This window comes from Seriola lalandi, unplaced genomic scaffold, assembly GCF_002814215.2.
Source record: "Seriola lalandi dorsalis isolate HSWRI2012SDOR001 ecotype SW California unplaced genomic scaffold, Sedor1 jcf7180002054144, whole genome shotgun sequence".
NCBI classification, from domain to species: domain Eukaryota; kingdom Metazoa; phylum Chordata; class Actinopteri; order Carangiformes; family Carangidae; genus Seriola; species Seriola lalandi.
In genome coordinates this window covers 1-17,007 of record NW_019524697.1, presented here as the reverse complement: position 1 = coordinate 17,007, position 17,007 = coordinate 1, and the positions used below count along the sequence as shown (strand labels likewise).

Sequence of the window (17,007 nt, the reverse complement as noted above, 5' to 3'; positions counted from 1 at the left end):
TTGTGGTTCAGAGGAAATACTTGGTGGCTAGTAAGAAAAACTAGTTAAAGAAATATCCTGTTCTAAATGTTGAGCCTGAGCCCAGTTTGTGTATTCTGTTATGCTAACTGGCATATGGAATTGTATTGCAGGTAGAACACATTGTGAATGGTTACATACAATTGTTGGAGTTACCTTTTAAAGAAAGTAACATATTTCTGACTGCACTTTCATGTTTCTTGCAGTTTTTGCACTTTATGGTACTTGCCGTTATTGCACTTACTTGCAGTTTTTGCATTTTATGGTACTGGCAGTTATTGCACTTTATAGTACTTGCAGTTTTTGCACTTTATGGTACTTGCAGTTGTTTCACTTTAAAGTGATACCTTTAGGCATTTCATTGGAGATTTTCTTTTTAAATGTTCTTGTCAAGGCTCTCTGACATACAGAGCATCAGAGGTCAAATGTCCCATTTAAAAATGTGTCAGAGCACACAATAAACAGCCACACACTGATGGCTTTTAGTGAAAGTTGTTCTTAAATTCTAACTGGCAACACTGTTTTGAAATGTATCTGGTAATGCCAGCTCCAGAGTCAGTATGTTGGAATACTGTAAGCAGTGACCTCTTTCACCAGTGTTGGAAAATAAAGGTAGTGTTAAAAAGGTTATTTCATGTTATGTGTTTCTTATTAGAATTTCCAGAGTAAAATTACAAAGAATTTCTGTGTGGAAATTGTTACCGAGTCTTTTTCAAGTAAATGTTACTGAAATAATGCTAAATTAAGAACTAGGTCCAGCCATTTAAAAGCTTAGGAAAAAGCAAGTATTTTTTTACAGAAATTTGTAAGTAAATGCAGTGGTAGTTTGAGTAAATTTTACAGAAGGGGAATTAGTAAAATTTACTCATGAAAACAGAAATTTGCTAGTAAACTTTACAAGTGTTTCTTGGTTAAACTTAATACTTATTGGTATGTAGACTTTACTTGAGAATATCCTAAGTTAAATTTACTAGGAATTTGTGTGTGAAATTGTTACCAAGGTTTTTTTAAGTAAATCACACTCCACATTTTTTTCAGTGTGGACTTGTGAGGCAGACATTGATATTTGACAGTTTAAAAATTAAGGGAACAATACAGTGTCTGATATTAATTTCTCGTAGACAACCTAATTGAGACACTGTTTCTAAATTATCTTAAGCACATATTTAGCATTTTATTTAGCATATATCGATATATCTACCCCATATTATTACCACTATTTTACTTTGTCTTTTGTTATGTTTTTTTCATTTATTTAAGGCAGCATCATATTACATCCATGCAGCGTTCATCCAATGATACCAGAATCTTTTTTTTCCACAATACTTTTCATGTATTGTGAATTTCAAATGTCCCGTTAAGGGGTATGCTTTCTAGTGCTTCAGTAAGATCCTGCACAGATTCTGATTTAAGTGCACTGCAGCCAGGCTTGTGACTTGGAGCTCAAAAGCTGAAATGCACACAAATGAATAGAAAAGGATACTGCAGCGGTGAGGGAATGTGAAATCAAATTAGTTTAACTCCTCAAATTTTTACTTTGTGCATGTTGGCTTACCAAGAATGCAGCTCCTGACACTTAACATTATCAAAGCAATCTGTCTCCTTTTTCCTTTTCTTCCCATTTTCATCCATTGGTTTCCCTCTCATTTCTCTTTTTTCCTTTTCCGCTCTTTTCCCTCCCTCTGTCTTCGCAGATGGGTTATTTGGCCGGTGAACGGGAGGAGAGCTGTGCCAGTTGTGAGTGTACAGCAGCGGCAAAGAGAAGAAAGTCACTCAGGCACGAGTGGGAACTGGACTCATTTGTGGAATATACAGCAGGAATAACACGGAGGTGCAGATACAGTACAGGTAGTTTATGTGTGTGTTTGGGGTGATGGGGGTGTGACATAGTCATCTGTATCACTAAATTATGAGTTCTTCATGATTGTTTTTTTTTTTTTTTTTATTAGTTTTTAACTGCAGCATGGAAGACTTGCAGTATATTGAGACCCCCTTAATATTTTTTACAACATATTTCAAAAGTTAGTTACAGACTCCAAAGAAATGTATGTAAACAAAGTGTTTATCAGCTGGCTTGATATTATAAAATCTAATCTTTTACATACCTACATTGAGTTTAATCATTATATGTTACATGAATCATATATCATTTTTGCTTAAACCCTTAAGTCATAGGCAATTTTTTTTCCAATTTCTGACTGAAAAAACCTAACCAATTCTGTAGCTCTACAAGTGCAAGGCAAAATGAACAAGCTTGGGCTCTATGGATAGGGGGCACTTGGGAGAATTTTGAAATACACTAAGTCTCCCTGTCCTTATCACCAGGCAAGTGAGAGAATGAGATTAGAAAAACTCAAGCAAAACTGAAATTTTTATTTTGCGTAAAACTTTTAAATTAGAGAGTGAATGACAACCTTATAAAATGAGTTGGTATACATTGATGCTACTGAACTTGTTCTAACAATTCTAAGCTGCCACTCTTTCAAATATTATGCGAAAGAAATAACAATAGTACGAGGTGGCCTCTCCATTTTAACCATTTGGAGTGCCAAATGTGCTAAATAGCTTTTCTTCCAGGTAATCTAACTGTGAATAATTTGGTTTCCATTAATAATCACTCTCTGCACACAATACACCAGTCAGACATTTAACTGTTATCTCCACATGCAGTGTTTTTTATTGTACACCTCCATTACTGGGGGCTTGAGGTAGACAAGCAGCACAGACTTCCATATGACATATACTGGTAAATTGACCAGTTGTTACAAACATCTTACTGTGAGCTATCTCAAAGTTTGAAGTTAATTTGGGCATCTACTTCTATAAAAACAGTAGAGGGCACAAAACTCCCTTCTTAAATGTGGTTGTCACCCTCAATTCACAAATCAGTCTCTTCCCAGTATGAATAGTTAAGTGTATCTATTGGAAGAAGATAACAGACTGGTGTTGAGCATCTTTGATGAAAAATCATAACCATGAAGTTTTGTTCTTAAGTAATTGTGTTGGTCATATTGTGATTTGTTTGGCAAGGCTAGAAAGGCTAGACTAGTTTCATATGATACCAAACATGCTGTCGTTGTGGGAAAAATTCTACATTCTACATTTCAAATGTGACTGATCATTATATTTAAGATGTTGATATTTTAGGAAGCTAAAATTCAAACTGTTGCTACTCAGGCTTTACTTTATACATTTTGTTTACACAATCTGAAGCACCAACATCCGACCTTCTCAAAATGGTTGCAGTTGTCTTCATTTTTATAACAGATATGGCCCAATCCTGTTACTGGGACTGGGATCCCTGTATTTTATTGTTAAAAGTTTCTATTGAAAATTACATGCAGCGATGAGGTAGATGATACAAAAGGTACTGTGATAAATGAGATAAGTGTGCTATAGGTGTATCAAAACAATACTATCTATCTGAACAAAGGTATCTGAAAATTTGCTGCATGGTGCAGTCGCCTCGCTTCTTCCTGTCAACAAAGGTTTGGCTTGTTAATTATCTAACCAGGGAAATGATTGTCAATGAACACAACAGCAGAATTTGAATCCTATTTGAAATGCTGAATAAAATCTTAAGAGTGGCCACCATTCACAGGACTGGAACCAGGTTGCTTCTTTATTTACCCCACAAGTTACTTGAGGACAATGTAAAATTACTTTAATACCCACATATATTCACAAATTCTCACAGGTTTTGATGTTTAGAATTCAGTGTCTGATAATTGTAATATATAAATTTGAGGTTTAAATACCATTCAATATTCAGTACTCATTTATTTACCATTATTGGATGGTGGCAAAAGCAATATGCTGCTATGAGACGTAATGGCTGGTGATCAAATGCCTGTTGTTTGCATAGTGTTGTTTTATATCTGAAAGCACATCAAATTGGTTTTATTATTTGTCCAATGATGCCAAATAACTAATCTCTCTTCAAGTCAAGTAAAGATGTGAATATAAATCAGTGGGTAAAAAGTATAGGCCTATTGATTTCATTCTTCCTTTGGAAGCCTGTTGTGAAATGTCAGGGTGAATGATAGCACTTAGTAAACTTTGCCACACAGTGTGCATCAGTTATTAGAGTGACAAGACTGAGCTTTGCCCACATTTAATGTTGGTTGTTTTCCTATTGAAGTCAGCAATAGTGACAAACTGAAAGCTCTTAAAGGTTTAGCATCTATCGTGCCAACCTGTTTTGAGCAACCAAAAAATGGAAGATAAAAGCATTCGATTCAAATGGGTACATAGCTCCCATGAAGATGGCCCACTGCCAATATGTATGAGAAGTCTGTGAGCATAGATTACTTATGTTTCATTTGAGAGCACTGCGACAGACTCCTTTGTCCCTGGCAATAAATAAAATTTCAAGGTGTAGCCTTGTAATCAGTAGAGGCTTGTGTATTGTTTGTAGACCCTTGACTTGGTCTTACTTTTGAAAACCAAGCAATTTCCTAAATTATAACCCTTTTTATTCCCACCACCGAATCAGAATTATATAGCCAGTTAAAAAAGAAAAGAAAAATATTTTCTAGTTTCTTATATGTTCTTTTTTATTTGTACACCTGTAGCAGGTATTTGGTGATTTTATTTGTGTGATATGATAATAAACTTAATGTCTTTGGGTTATGGTGTGTTGATTGGTCAAAATAGGCATTTTGAAGATGACACAGTGGGTTCTGAGAAATTATGAAGAGCTTTTTTTCACTGTTTTTTCCACCTACATGCATGGTGAGGGCAGAATAGAAGGACCAGTGTTTCTGATGTCTTGTAAATAGACATGCAAATGAGATACCCCAATAAACTCCAGAGGCTTGTGAATAGGGTCCCAGTCACTGCATGTACAAATACAATTATATCAAAATACCTAAATCCTGATACCTAAAAGCCTAAAAAAAATAACTAAATTGTCCCAGCACATCTATACCATCAATCCAATTATTTGGAAAAATACACAATCAGAAATAAATGGTAAATTAAAATAATAGTGGTGAAGTTCTGAAGAAGTCTGACATATTCTGAAGGTTACCTTTATTATATTTTACTGGGATTAATCTAAACTATTTTGATACTTATACATCATTGTTGCTAGATGCTTTACTGTTTATTTGCTTCAATGTTCTAATAAATAATAGCAGCAAAATACATTTTATTCTTGAATTAATTTTTACGGTTTTATCATCAGAATCTGATAAATTGTTGGTCATTGAATGCTATTTGTATTAATAGTTGTGGTACTTTAGCCAGAGACTAATATTTAGTGCTGAATATTTGGTGAATTAAATTTCCACCAGATGATTTATCTTTTCCTTCTGGCCTCATGAACTCTGGAGTCTCGCATGTTTTTCATATCATGTGCTTAATGGGCCTTTGCCTTAACTATATTTAGAAATGTGCAAGTAAAATGGAAATTCTTGCCAATGTCTTAATACTCTATTTGTCACTATATATTTATTTTCCCACAGTATCCAATGGTGCCATGGCTGCAAGTATCCAGAGTTGTGTGGGATGTAAAGTGCTCTCACTGGGTGTGTCTTCTTCCACCTTCCAGCACCTTCTGATTCTCTGTGGTCTCTTATTGGATGCTCAGGGTCAAGGTAAGACTTAGATGTATTCTACTCTATTTCTTTTTGGCCCCGCCACAAAACTAAGAGCATGTGTATGGCCAAGTCTCACAATTTGTGATCAGAGTGACACATATTTCTTATTTAATTATACTTTTCTATTCCTTTTCTTACTGTGATGCTAGAGTAATCCTCTCATTGATAGTGTTTTATAAAGTGTTGTTCTTGGATAAGGCTGAAATTATTAATTCAGTGACACAAAATACATCACATATGTTATATTATTAGGTACAAATGCCAGTTATTCTCTGGTTCTAGCCTCTCAAGTGTGAGGATTTTCTCAATTTTTTTTCAGTATTGTAAATTGAATATGTTTGCATTTTGGACAAGTGGTCCAACAAAAATGCAATAGTTAAGAAGCAAGAGCAGTTTACTTAAAAATAACCAACAGATTAAGTTTATTGAAATTGATGATTTTTCGCAGCTGTCTTGGGACTGATATAAGGGTCGCAGTCCTACCATTTTATCCATTCTTCATTCATTGAAATGTTTTGTTTTTTTCTGTTCAGTTCACATATATGGTTGCTAGTTTGGCAGATAAAAACAGACTGATTTATTGACACATAGATAATAGAGGTGCAGACCACTAGATAAATACGATAGGACCATAATGTTCTTTATTGCTCCCACTCTATAAACATCATGAAAACAATATTTAAATAGAACAAAAAGTAAGTTACAGTCTGTGCCAGATTTATGAAAAAGGAACATACAGTGAAGCAACTACAATGTGATACAGAGCACTTAAGTCACTACTGAGTAAAATGAATGTTTAATAAATATAGTAATTATATTCAGGTGTACAATGTGCAAAGGTACAGTATATAAGGTATGTAGTAAGCTATCAGTTTGTAGACCATATTTAATCCTCATATCCTAGGGAGACAAGGCCACTATGCCCTCTGCTGTCAAAGCACTCCACTGGCTTCCGTCCCTCCCTGTGACTGGTTTTATTTATAGCATGGCAGGAATTGCTACACTAACAAGTGACAAGGGCTCAAAATATGCACACACACACACACGTGCAGCACAATGTTGCCAGCTTTCAGGGGTGGTAAGGGGCTGCAACAAGGTTAATGCATGAGAATAGGGAGTAGTGTATTCAGCCCGTATGAAATGAGCTTTGATTAATGGGCCTCAGCATTGGCATATGCCAGGGTGAATCGTGTGGGAGGACGGGATAGTGCGAGCCCAGGAGAAGATTAGAGCCATTCTTATATCCAAATATCAGACATTTACCTGACATTTAGAATTAGTTTACAGTTACCATTTTCTATTTATAAATAAAAATATTCTGTCAGCTGCTTTTGTCTCTGTGAGTATTGAGAACTACTCCCACTTATGTTGTAAGTTAGTTACTTTCATTCAACAGATAAAGAAAGAAGGTTTCAAAAATCTTGATATTCAAGCCTGAAACCTGATTGTTCCGCTTAATTGTCTCATGCTGCAAACTACAAATGACAAGCTTAACACCAGGTTTGTAAAGATTATTAATTCTAATGTTGCAAGTAGCTATGGTTAAATCTTAAAACTTATTTGGCAGTAACATGGAAATTGACATGCAGTGGAGTGAAGAAGTGGAATCACTTTGGGAAGCCTGGATCCAGCAAGAAAAGTCAATTTTTATATTATTTACTGAAAGGGCTATGGCTGGCAGGTTGACCATTTCCAACTCTCAAACACTCTGGGATGACGATAAGCATAAACTGTATAAATGTAATAAACTGTATTGTTATTCATTTGCATAGACTATACACTCATCAAGCACTTTATTAGGAACCCCATACTAATACCTTTCTTTGTTGTCAAAACAGCCTTTGTGGCATGGATTCCATAAGATGTAGAAAACATTTCGTAAGGTCTGTGTTGACATAACTGCATCACATCATTTCCGCTGATTTATCAGCTTTACATTCTGCTGCCAATGTCCCGATCTACCACATTCCAAATGTGTTCCATTGGATTCAGATCTGGTGACTGAGGAGGCTACTGAAGTTCACTGCGCTCATTGTCAATGACATGGTGCATTATCATCCTCCAGGTAGCCATTAGAAGATGGTACATTGTGGCCATAAAGGAATGCACATGGTCAGCAACAATACTCAGACTGTGGCATTTAAATGATAATTGACTGGTATTAAGGGGCCCGAAAAGAAAACATTCCCAACACCATTAGGCCATCACCTCCAGCCTGGACTGTTGACACAAGGCAGGATGGGTCAATGGATTCATGCCATAGATGCCAAATTCGGACCCCTACCATCTGCGAGATTCATCAGACCAGGCTACGTTTTTCTAGTCTAAAGCTGTTCTGTTTTGTTGAGCCTGTGTCCATTGCAGCCTCAGATTTCTATTCTTGGCTGACAGGAATGGAACCTGGTTAGGTCTTCTGCCGTTATAGCTCATCCACCTCAAGGTTCGACATGATGCTTGTTCTGAGATATTTTTCTGCTCACCACAGTGAGCGGTTATCTGACTTACTGTAGCGTTTTCTGCCAAATTGTACCAGTCTGACCATTCTGCTTTGTCCCCTCTCATCAACAAATTGTGTTCTTTATTTTTCAGTTGATTCATTTGTAGTTTATGTTAACTGCCATACCTTTAACTATTTCATGTACCCCTGGTACTTGTCAGAGATCCATGTGACCAGTTAAAATTTGGATTGTAATATGTCTTGAATCCACATGCAGCATCTTTGCATATGGAAACTGATTTTAGTGATCCTGAAGAGACTTAACCACAAAAACACTGTAACAAGAAGTGGCCTAATTAGATACTACAAACTGTCAAAATTAAATAATTGTCAGAATATACATGTGTGGTAAGCAATGGGATCAGGAGTTTGCTGTGCTGTGTGAGTAAGGTTTAACTTCTTTTTACTATTGTTTTCCTTGTGGCCAACATCTGGTTTTTAGCTTTTCTGCCTCCCATGGTTCTGTGCTTTCTGCTGAAGATATGGTATTCTTGTCAAGGTGAACTATCTGCTGCAGAGACACAGTCAGGAGAGTGAGCTTGTCCTGAATGCTTAGTTTGCCATGCCAGATGTGAACAATGACAAGTCACATTGGTGGCAGAAAAAAATAACTTCATAAAGATGTCATGTCAGTGTAAGCTTAAAAAGAAAAGCTTTACATTACATTATTATAATGTTTTCAAGATGTTATGTGAAATTTGAAGAGAATGGCAAAAATAATTGATGTTAGATTGTTGTTAATCCAATCATTCAAGCAGATAGTTTTTTCTTTTTTTTTTTTTTGGAGTGGTGGGTGGGAGAACAAGATGTCCAAGTAGTAACTCATCTCATACATTTTTCAGAATTCATCATTAAAATTGCACAGGTATGGCCATTAGAAGTCCACTTGCTGAGTAAACACCAGTGAAAATGCAACATCGTCATCCAACACACGTTAAGAATCAGGCTTTTGAGACATTAATGTTGGACATTTCACAAAAGGTTTGTCCCACAGGGCTTTAGATTATATAACAAGGAACCTTCTTTTCTTTCAGCTGAATAAAAACGGAATCTTTTTACTGTTATCTGCAGGGAAAGCATATATTTATCACAATATTTACTGTTTTTTGCAGCTCTGACTGTATTTATTATGCCATTAATCAAACACTGATGACATCAGAAAGTCCTCCCACACAGAGAGAGATTCACATTCATTTTGAATCTGAATTTTGAATCCTGCTATTCTGTATCAGTTGGCTTTGCCCAAGAGTTAAAGCTGGGTGTCTGTAGGTCTTGTGAAAATCTTTACAATCTTTTTTGATCCGTTGTGCACTGTTTACCTAGTGATATCAGCTATGTTGTCCAATTTCATGAATTTGTCATGATATAATTACTGTGATACCACTTCAATTGATTTCAACAGTTCTTCTCTAACACTATTCTTAGCATTCAGTTTGTTTGATTTTTAGATTAAGTCATCATTCTGTGGACTGAGAATTTATCGGCAGCACACTATAGTTCCCTTTGCCCTTCATACTTTTGGTATATGTAAAACCTTGATATGAGCTGGGAATTTGAGCTCATCATACTGCTGCACTCATCCTTAATTGGTCTGTTCAAGACCATCATCTAAATCCCTAATATAGAAAGTATGCTCTTGATGCTGTTCTTGGGCAATCACATTAAACTGTCATACAGCTCTAATACATCTGTTTATGGTAATTCGACCAAGCCACGATCTCCGATTAAACAATCAATGTGAATGATATGCAAGTAATTTCTCAGATACTCTGGGTACATCACTGGAGGCACTTCAGCTGCTTGTAATGTGCCAAAAGCCAACTCTGCCTTATCAGAGCAGCTGTGGAAGCCTGCCAACCACCTGGCAGATTGATTTTTTTTTTATTACCAAGAATAAATGGATATTGAATCTTTGACTACCAGAGTGACCTCGCAATGAAGACACTAATGTATTTAAGTTTAGTGTGGGAAAGCACAGTTTGACAGCCAAGCTGATTCTATTATGTGTAGTGTTTTTAATTTACACATTGAAAAGTGCCCAAACCTGTGACACAGAGAGTCTCATTACACTGGCAATAGTCATATTTTTTTCAACCCCTTTTTTAAGTACTTTTTTATTTGTCTATTTGTGTTAAATGAACAGCACATATCACTAAACTGTATCACTTTATATGAAACCTATCTCTAATCAACAACTTTATCTTCATAAAGCATAAGAGCTGCTACAAGTCTTCTTCATGCATTATGATGTAGTATAACAAGAGTCATAAGTACAATTGTTGTTCACAATGACATTACCCATTTTGAATTAACAGTATTCTCGATCTATTGCTTTCTTTAAATGTAATAGATGAAGAATATGGTGATGGCTTGCCATAACACACTCCTGACAGCTCACTGTCTCCTTCAAGTAAAGTAATGATGTGCTGATATCCAGCAAACATGCCGGAGGGCTCAGACCGAGGCAGAATACAACTGACTGTCATGCCATTTGTCACTGCAGGCATTTAGTTGATCCCAGCACCTGAGCCAATGTTCAAAACTTAAAGAGAGCATGGCAGACATTCAAAGTGGAAGTGTGGTGGCACAGAGGAAACAGAAGTGTAGACTTGCTGAAAGAACATCTTAGTAGGAGTCTTGGCTTATTTGGCACAACCCATGGGCATCACATTCTGGGGTGGATCATAAATGACAGTAGAAAATACAAAAAGCTTGAATGTTAATGAGTTACAGAACCTCACACCTGACTTCCTCTCTATCTCAATGTTTCTACAACAAAGTGTAAACAAATGCATAAAGATCCGTGACATTTCACATTTGAATTTGTGTCATTATCAGAGCAGCAACAATCCTGCTTCTCTCCCCAAACTGGTTCCAGTGCCTAATCTTCTGACATCCGCCAATATAGCATATAGTGATAAATAAGTACCATTGACTGAATTTCTCCATACACATTTGGGTAGACATAGGATCGTGATCTGAAAGAAAACGAGGTGGCAGAAAAATTACAGAGTAAAGATTAATTCATATGGAGCTCAAATGTGCAACATAATTTTCCAATTTTTCTGCTTTGTGATCAGCACCCTTTCTGTCTTATAATAGTATATATGGTTTGGTTTTACAATGCATTTTTTGGGAATATGCTGAGCCAGTGAGGACATGTTGTTTATGCCTTCTCACACTAGATGGCAGTATTGCTTTTGTAAAACAACAAAAATTCAACCTACATTTCTAGTGGGAGCCATGGAAAAGGTCAAAGGCTTTAATTATTTGATAAGTACAATTAAGTGATATAGGCTATAATATTCTTTCATCAATTAAATCTGTCCCTGTCATGCCTTGTTTTGCATTCACATCAGTTATGTTTTATTTGTATCTGTGTCATTGTAGATTTACACTTCAATTAGGTTAAGATTTTTTTAAACAAAACATTTCTGTTAAGTAGAGACAGCATAATGGTTTAGAGTAGGCCTCCAGTATCTCCTTTATTCAATCAAAGACAAAAGCCAAAGTTATTCATTAGATTCATTCAGCCCAAACATGGTTGTTGTAGTGAAATGAAAAAACCCCAAAACACAGCAGGGTGTAACTCCATTACAACGCAAATGACTCTAACGCCATCTTATGAAAACCACCATTTAGGGAGTTCATTTAGGATGCCTGGTTGCACATGCTTATTTTGATGACCCTAATGTCACTGAGCCAAAAGACATCATTCTGAAAGGGTTTTTGTGGCAGTATTTATTTTAGAGGACTTGGTCTGTTGTGTTTTTCATCTGCTTTTCTCTGATTTACCAATGTATAAGGTCATGAAGTATTACAGATGGCCATAAAAGCCATGGAACATCTACTGCTCAGTACAGAACAAGGGGAGTGAAGTCCCAGTGGACTAAGTCACAGTCACTGCCTGTCACTCCCTATGCACACCAAGGCTCATTAAGTCTAACTCTCTGGCTTTATGCTTCCCTTTAGCATCACCTCTTTTCCAACAAAAATTTCTGTGATCATTTTTATTCCATTTTACAGGAGGAAAATTACAAAATAAAATAAATGTGATGCACTACAAGTTTATATTATGAGGCTGTGACCTTTATATTGTCTTCCTGGAGAACGTGAGCGTAACAAAGAAATTTGAATTTTGCATTTGAATTCATTTTTGTCACTTAGGTGACACTCTTATCTAGAGCAACTTCCAAAGTGTTCAACAGACAAAAGGCCTCAGTTACAAAATCATCAGCTTCACAGGCAAACTGTTCTCAGGAGTTCAGGGGAGGGAAAAACATATTATATATTATTATATTATGATATTTTGTTGTGAGTGTAAGCCTGGTTGTAAATTTTCATGACTCCTACTGTTGAAATCATAAGTTAGTTGACAAAGAAGTATAACCACAAGGTCCATTTAATAGCAGCTCTGAAGCTTTTGAGTGTATAACACAATCTCAAGATGGAGTTTCCCCAGTTGTTATAAGTATATTAAGTTTTTCTGGGCCTTTCAAGGGGCACCTCACTGATGCATACATTTCTGCTATAGCTCTGGGGGACCTTTTCAATGTTATAGAATGTCATATTTTTGGATTTAGCAAATGCGTTTGGTTCAGTGCCACATAGCCTTATTTGGGAGCCATTTGATTATTTTAGAGTGCCTAGAGTAGCGGTTAATTTAGTAAGGTCGTATTTCCAAGATATTAGACTATGCTTAAGTACAGCAGGCTTTACAACAGGGTGGCAGAGGCTAGAAATAGGCATTATGGCAGGGTGCACGATTTCTCCATTGGCATTCACAATGGCGATAGAGGTAATCATTAGAGCTTCTAAGTGGGTTGTAGGTGGAGAGAGGCGGCAGGATGGGATGCGCCTTACACCAATTAGGGCCTACATGGATGACATGACGTTGATAACTACAACGGTGCCATGTATGAAAAGAGTACTTGAGAGACTTAACAAAAACCTAAAGTGGGCTAGTATGAAGATCAAGCCTAGTAAGTCTAGAAGTATCTCAATAAGTAGAGGGAAGTTAAGTGATAAGAAGTTTGTAATAGACGAAGAGGAAATTCAAGTAATTAGGGAAAAATTTGTAAAAAGTCTAGGTAGGTGGTAGGTGGAGTTGAATGACGGAGAACAGGTAGTGCAGTTTCGGAAAGATGTTTCTTAGGGACTGGAGGATACATAAATCAGGGCTTCCAGGAAAGTTGAAGTTGTGGTGCTGGCAGTTTGGGTTATTTCCCAGGTTGATGTGGCCACTGTCTGTATATGAGATTCTATTATCTGCTGCAGAAAAAATGGAAAGATTAGTTAGCTATTACATTAGGAAGTGGCTAGGTGTTCCTAGATGTTTCAGTATGGTGGCACTGTATGGGAAAGGCATACTTCAGCTCCCAGTAACTAGTCTAGTGGAGGAGTTTAAATGTACAAAGGTTAGGACAGAGCTCTGTTACCTGGGAGTAAAGATGTGGTAGTTAGTAAGGTGGTTCCAAACCCAATCAAGGGGAGAAAATGGAATCCAAGCATGGCAGTGCAGGAGGCGGAAGCAACGCTCAGGCGTACAGAGATTGTTGGTAATGCCCAAATAGGCCGGGGAGGCTTGGGGCTTGGCCCAGGCAAACCGGTGTGGAGTAGAGCAGGTCCCGAAGAGAAAGCTAGCTGTGGAGCAGGTTCGTAGACAGGAGGAAATATTAAAGGGTGCAAAGGCAGTAGCCCAGGCTAAGCAGGGACAGTGGTTGAATTGGGAAGGTGTAGACAAGAAAAAGCTTAGCTGGAAAGAGCTGTGGAGTATGGAGGAAAGTAGTATTAGATTTTTGATAGGGGCAACATATGATGTATTGCCAACTCCCCAGAACCTAAAACTCTTGGGTAAATGGAGACCCGCTATGTTCATTGTGTTCAGGTACTGCAACTTTAAAGCACATTTTGCCCGGCTGTAAGGTTAGTCTGTCGCAAGGCCGTTATACGTGGCGACATAACCAGGTTTTAAAAAGCTTAGTTGCAGGAATTGAAGATTTACGGAGGCAGGCAAATTTAGGAGGGTCTAAAATAAAGAGAGTTGCAATCAAGTTTGTTCAAGAGGGAGAGAAAGTTAGTAAGACAGCAAGGCAGCAATGCAGCTTAGAGGATGCTGGTGATTGGGAAATGCAGGTAGATGTAGGAGGAAAGCTTGTTGTTCCCCAGGAAATAGCCAGTACAAAGCTAAGGCCTGACATAGTCTTGTGGTCTAGGAGTAGAATGAGAGTATATTTCATAGAGCTGACTGTTCTGTGGGAGGCCTTAGTTGTAGAAGCATATGAAAGGAAAAAGCTTAGGTATGTAGAGTTGGGGGCAGAAGCAGATCAGCAAAGATGGAAAGTTAGGATTTGTCCAGTGGAAGTAGGATGTAGAGGATTTGTAGCAAGGTCTGTTGTCTCTTTGGTGAGGGAGTTAGGAGGAAGTGGACAGAGTGTGAGGAAAATAGTAAAAGACATGTCAGATGAGGCAGTAAGATCCAGTCAGTGGATTTGGATGAGAAGAAATAATGGTACCTTGGGGCCCAGCAGGAGAAGCACTTAGGATAGACAGACTCTTAGGAGAAGCAAGGAAGAAATCCAGGAAGAAGAAGTGTTTTTAAGTGGGGGTGTGGCCTGTGTAAGCATCTTTGAGACCATGCGGTTAGTCCAGGTGAGTTGGCCTGTATTGTTTGTTTGTATTGCTTTGAATTGGTTTGTAGTGTGTCTTTGACTGTTTAGGTGAGTTTGTTTGTTTTAGGTGAGTTGTATGGTGAGTTGTATTTGCTTGGAGAGTGGGGGAGTAGGGGGAGGTAGAACACAGCCTAATCCGGCGGGGGAGTGTTTAGCCTAACAAGGCATCTCTCCCTGACTCTACCTCCCTCATTCAGAATTGCCGCCACTTTCTGGGAAAAAAAAAAAATCTAGTCCAAAAGAACAGAACTGTTTAGGGGAGTTTTTGTTTGCTGAATCTGCTAGTGTGTTTTGTCCTAGTCGATGATAGTGTTGTTTGTGGTAGCATAGGCAAGATAAAGGAGAAAATAGTTGTGGTGTGAGGAGCAGTGATGGCTGGCATTAGGGGAGTGATTCTGGGACGCCAGTGATCGCTGTCTAGCCTCCTGGAAGTGTCGTGGGACCAACTAGACGAAACACTGGTGAAAGGAGGTTACCACCTGATGACCCCAAAGACATGTTAGTTATCGCTGCTCATTAGTCTGTATAGCTAAATTAATAGTTAAAAGTAAGGGTTGCCAGTTACTGTGTGGACTGACTGGTCTTCCTTGCGAGGCTTTGCAACTGTGAGCAGTACATAGAGCAGGCATGGCCAAATGAGGAAATGGCAAAATGAGGACGGTTGCCTGTTGCTTGTGTGGACTGACTGGTCTTCCTTGTGAGGCTTTGCAGTTGTAAGCAGTACATAGAGCAGGCATGGCCAAATGAGGAACTGGTAAAAAGAGGAATGGGAACGGTTGCCTGTTGCATGTGTGGAATCACTGGTGTTCTTTGCGAGGCTTTGCAACTGTGAGCAGTACATAGAGCAGGCATGGCTAAATGAGGAACTGGCAAAATGAGGACGGTTGCCTGTTGCTTGTGTGGACTGACTGGTCTTCCTTGCGAGGCTTTGCAACTGTAAGCAGTACATAGAGCAGGCATGGCCAAATGAGGAACTGGCAAAATGAGGACGGTTGCCTGTTGCTTGTGTGGACTGACTGGTCTTCCTTGTGAGGCTTTGCAACTGGAAACAGTACATAAAACAGGCGTGGCCTAATGAGGAATGGGGACGGTTTCCTGTTGAGGCTGGAAAAATTGTTTTCAGTGTCAGAGATTTTGGTCGTACTGTGCTAGTTAATTTTGTAATCATGTAATTAAGCAGTTAGTATACTATTATTACAAATGTATAATTGATAAGTGAAGAAATAACTACTCCCATACTTGTGATGCCACCTATTAGGGATGGGAGAACTTGAGTCTGCACCACTGCAACGGGGTTGATCTCCCGACCTGGGCTTATAATGCAGCCGTCGCACAAGGACCAATGTGCTTGCTCAGGCAGCACATATGAAAAATTGGAATCGATACAGAGAAGATTAGCATGGCCCCTGCGAAAGGATGACACGCAAATTCGTGAAGCGCTTCCACATTTTCATCTGCTGCCGTAGAGCAACTAAAAGTGAGGGTTGCCAGTTACTTGTGTGGACTGACTGGTCTTCCTTGCGAGGCTTTGCAACTGTGAGCAGTATATAGAGCAGGCATGGCAAAATGAGGTTGGTTGCCTGTTGCTTGTGTGGACTGACTGGTCTTCCTTGTGAGGCTTTGCAACTGTAAGCAGTACATAAAACAGGCGTGGCCTAATGAGGAATGGGGACGGTTTCCTGTTGAGGCTGGAAAAATTGTTTTCAGTGTCAAAGAGATTTTGGTCGTACTGTGTTAGTTAATTTTGTAATCACGTAATTAAGCAGTTAGTATGCTATTATTACAAATGTGTAATTGATAAGTGAAGAAAATCCATACTTGTGATGCCACCTATTAGGGATGGGAGAACTTGAGTCTGCACCACTGCAACGGGGTTGATCTCCCGACCTGGGCTTATAATGCAGCCGTCGCACAAGGACCAATGTGCTTGCTCAGGCAGCACATATGAAAAATTGGAATCGATACAGAGAAGATTAGCATGGCCCCTGCGAAAGCTGCCTCACGCAAATTCGTGAAGTGTTTCCACATTTTCATCTGCTGCCGTAGAGCAACTAAAAGTGAGGGTTGCCAGTTACTTGTGTGGACTGACTGGTTTTCCTTGCCAGGCTTTGCAACTGCGAGCAGTATATAGAGCAGGCATGGCCAAATGAGGAACTGGCAAAATGAGGACGGTTGCCTGTTGCTTGTGTGGACTGACTGGTCTTCCTTGTGAGGCTTT

General features: G+C 38.4%; 2 non-coding genes across 2 annotated transcripts; both read left to right on the top strand.

The window, feature by feature from the left end:
• Window positions 1-16,133: 16,133 nt before the first annotated feature.
• On the top strand, window positions 16,134-16,240 carry LOC111653113 (U6 spliceosomal RNA). The gene has a single exon (XR_002760637.1). It is a non-coding gene; the product is annotated as a U6 spliceosomal RNA (small nuclear RNA).
• A 472-nt stretch (window positions 16,241-16,712) lies between these two features.
• Window positions 16,713-16,820, top strand: LOC111653114 (U6 spliceosomal RNA). Its single transcript, XR_002760638.1, has one exon. It is a non-coding gene; the product is annotated as a U6 spliceosomal RNA (small nuclear RNA).
• The last annotated feature ends 187 nt before the right edge of the window (window positions 16,821-17,007 follow it).